The sequence below is a fragment of the Arachis ipaensis genome, chromosome B4 (genome assembly GCF_059453495.1).
Source record: "Arachis ipaensis isolate K30076 ecotype BB chromosome B4, ASM5945349v1, whole genome shotgun sequence".
NCBI lineage: Eukaryota > Viridiplantae > Streptophyta > Magnoliopsida > Fabales > Fabaceae > Arachis > Arachis ipaensis.
Window position 1 is genome coordinate 85574512 of NC_142439.1, and position 3973 is coordinate 85578484.

Consider the following 3973-nt stretch of genomic DNA (forward strand, 5'->3'; position numbering starts at 1 on the left):
CTCAAACTTTTGTGCAAACTTTTTGGCAAAAAGCTGGACCAAAAGTTTGCCTCAAACTTTTGTGCAAACTTTTTGCATCACAAATCAACACCCTGGAGAGCAAAAGTTTGCGCCAACGTTTGCCTCAAACTTTTTGGCAAAAGTTGGCGCATGAACAACACACCCTGGAGAGCAAAAGTTTGCGCCAACGTTTGCCTCTAACTTTTTGGCAAGCGTTGGCGCCATGAGTATGCAAAGGGAGGCCAACGTTGGAGCAAAAGTTTGACCCCAAACTTTTGCCCCAACGTTGGTATCAGCAAAAGAGGGTGGCTGATGTGAAAAGTTTGAGTAAAAGTTTGCCTTAAACTTTTACTCAAACTTTTACTCAAGCTTTCATGATTCCAAACCCGGTTCAATTCGGTTCTTCTCCAAACTCCAAGAGCAATCAACCAAGGCCTCTATCAACCCAATTCCATCAAGAGCAAAGGCCCAATTGAAGGCTTGAAGACCATTTGAAGAAAGTGTATAAATAGAATAGGATTTAAGTTTTCGGGGAGCTTTTCTTTTCAGTTTTGACTAGTACACTTAGTAGAGAGCTCATTTTACATTTCTTGGCATTGTTGTTTTAATTCAAGAGAATTTGGGAGGAGAATTGATCTCTCTTCTTCCTTGTTCTTGCCCAGCACTCTTTACTTTCCTTGTCTTGGATCTTGGGTTGGAGAATTGAAGGAAATCTGTTTCAATCTCATCCTGAGATCTCTCTTTTTCTTTACTGCACAATTGATTTTAAATTTCTGTTAATTGCTTCTTCATCTACTTTCTCTGCAATTTATAATTCCTTTGCAATTGTTCTTGTTGGATCTAGGAAGGCATTGAGATCTAGACTTGGTTATCTAGTCTCTTGGGTCTTGAGATCCGGATTTCCCATTTTAAATTCTCTGTTTACTGTTTTCATGCTCATTTACAATTCTGTTTTTAAGATCCGGTTCAATTCAAGTCATCCTTTATTCCTCTGCTTGTTGCAATTTTACTTTTCCTTGTTTAATTCCTGCAAATCCAATTCCCAATTCCCTTTACAATTCAAGCCATTTACATTTCTTGCACTTTAAGATTCTGCAATTTACATTTCTTGCGTTCTAATTTTCTGCTATTTAATTTCTTGTTCTTTAAGATTCAGCACTTTAAATTTCAGTTCTCTTTACTTTCATGCAATTTACCCACTCCCTTTACTTTCTCTGCAATTTAAATTCTGCAAATCACAAATCTCTCAACCAAATCTTGATTCGCTTGACTAAATCAACCACTAAGCTAAAATTGCTCAATCCTTCAATCCCTGTGGGATCGACCTCACTCCCGTGAGTTATTATTACTTGATGCGACCCGGTGCACTTGCCGGTGAGTTTTATGTCGGATCGTTTTCCGCACATCACTGAGTCAATATTTTATTCTGAGCCAATATGGCATTCAGAGTATCAATTTCAAGAACTCCCTTCTTCTGAGGCGTCCCATTACTCACAGGATTCCTCTCAGAAGTGTACATAAACTGGTTGTTAGCAACCATGTCAATAAGTTCTTGAGCTTCTGCAAGCGTTTTCTTTAGGTGAATGGATCCACCTGCAGAAGTATCCAATGACATCTTAGCTAATTCAGACAGACCATCATAGAATATATCCAGGATAGTCCATTCTGAAAGCATGTCAGAAGGACACTTTTTGGTCAGTTCTTTGTATCTCTCCCAAGCTTCATAGAGGGATTCACCTTCTTTCTGTCTGAAGGTTTGAACATCCATTCTAAGCTTACTCAGCTTTTGAGGAGGGAAGAACTTGGCTAAGAAAGCCTTGACCAGCTTATCCCAAGAGTTCAGGCTATCCTTAGGTTGAGAGTCCAACCATATTCTAGCTCTGTCTCTTACAGCAAAAGGGAAAAGCATGAGCCTGTAGACTTCAGGATCTACTCCATTAGCAGTATCACAGATCTGCAAGAATTCAGTTAAGAACTGAAAGGGATCTTCAGATGGAAGTCCATGAAACTTGCAGTTTTGTTGCATCAGAGAAACTAGTTGAGGCTTAAGCTCAAAATTGTTTGCTCCAATGGTAGGGATGGAGATGCTTCTTCTATTTAAATTGGAATTAGGTGAAGTAAAGTCACCAAGCATCCTCCTTGCATTATTATTATTTTCGGCTGCCATCTCCTCTTCTTGTTCGAAAATTCCTATAAAGTTATCTCTGGATTATTGTATTTTAACTTCTCTTGGTTTCCTTTTCAGAGTCCTTTCAGGTTCAGGGTCTGCTTCAACAAGAATGTTCTTGTCCTTGCTCCTGCTCATATGACAAAGAAGGGAATAAGAAAGAAAATATAGAATCCTCTATGTCACAGTATAGAGATTCCTTTGTGTGAGTAGAAGAAGAAAGGGAATAAGAGTAAATAAGAATGGATAATCCAAACACAAGGGTGAGGATAAGAGCAGTGATTTGAGATAAAGAGAAGTGTTAGTAAATGAATAAATAAATAGAAGGAGATGAGAGAGAGAATTTCAAAAATTGAATTTTGAAAAAGAGTTAATGATTTTCGAAAATTAAAGGAGAATTAAAATTAAAATTAAAATTTGAACAATTAATTAATTAAAAAGAAATTTTGAAAAGGGGAGAGGGAATTTTCGAAAATAAGAGAGAGGATTAGTTAGGTAGTTTTTTTGAAAAAGATATGATTGAAATTTAAAAAGATATAATTGAAACAAAAAGATAAGATTTGAAAATCAATTTTAAAAAGATAAGAAGATAAGAAGTGAGAAAAGATATTTTAAAAGCAAATTTTTGAAAAAGATATGATATGAAGAGATATGATTAAAAAGATATGATTTTGAAAAAGATAAGATAAAAAGATATTTTTGAAAAAGATATGATTGAAATTAGTTTTGAAAAAGATTTGAATTTTTAAAATCACAATTAATGACTTGATTCAGAAGAAATCACAAGATATGATTCTAGAACTTAAAATTTGAATCTTTCTTAACAAGTAAGTAACAAACTTGAAATTTTTGAATCAAAACATTAATTGTTGATAATATTTTCGAAAATTATGAGATAAAATTAAGAAAAATATTTTTGAAAAATATTTTAAAAATTTTTGAAAATAAATAAGAAAAATGAAAAAGATTTGATTTTTGAAAAGGATTTTGAAAAGATAAGATTTTCAAATTGAAAATTTGATTTGACTCATAAGAAACAACTAAATTTTAAAAAGTTTTGAAAAAGTCAATCCAAATTTTCTAAATTTATGAGTGAAAAAGGGAAAGATATTTTTTTGAATTTTGAATTTTTAATGATGAAAGAGAAAAACATGAAAATGATGCAATGCATGAAAATTTTGGATCTAAACATGTGATGCATGCAAGAACACCATGACTGTCAAGATGAACACCAAGAACACTATGAATGTCAAGATGAACATCAAGAACTTATTTTTGAAAAATTTTCAAGAAAAGAAAACATGCAAGACACCAAACTTAGAAATTTTTCATGTATAGACACTATGAATGCAAGAATGCATATGAAAAACAAGAAAAGACACAAAACAAGAAAATATGAAGATCAAATAAGAAGACTGGCCAATAACAACTTAAAGATCATGAAGAACGCTATCAATGCATGAACTTTTGAAAAATGCATAAAAATTTTTTTAGAAAAACATGCAATTGACACCAAACTTGAAATTGACTCAAGACTCAAACAAGAAACACAAAATATTTTTTATTTTTATAATTTTATGATTTTTTTGGATTTTTTCGAAAATTAATGTGAAATAGAAAATAAGAATTCCAAAATCTTTAAGAAGAATTCCAAGAATCTTTCAATATTAGCCCAAAGCTCCAATCAAAGGGTTGGACATGGCTTAATAGCCAGTCAGCTTTAGGATGGAATTACATGCATTATGGTGATTAGTTGAAGACCAATCCCAAAGCAGTTTGGATATGGCTTTACAGCCAGATAGGATT

The 3973-nt window shown here is 33.2% G+C and overlaps 1 non-coding gene across 1 annotated transcript; it reads left to right on the plus strand.

Moving 5' to 3' along the window:
- The first annotated feature begins 1669 nt into the window (after window positions 1–1669).
- On the plus strand, window positions 1670–1777 carry LOC148568215 (small nucleolar RNA R71). Its single transcript, XR_015882441.1, has one exon. It is a non-coding gene; the product is annotated as a small nucleolar RNA R71 (small nucleolar RNA).
- Window positions 1778–3973: the final 2196 nt, after the last annotated feature.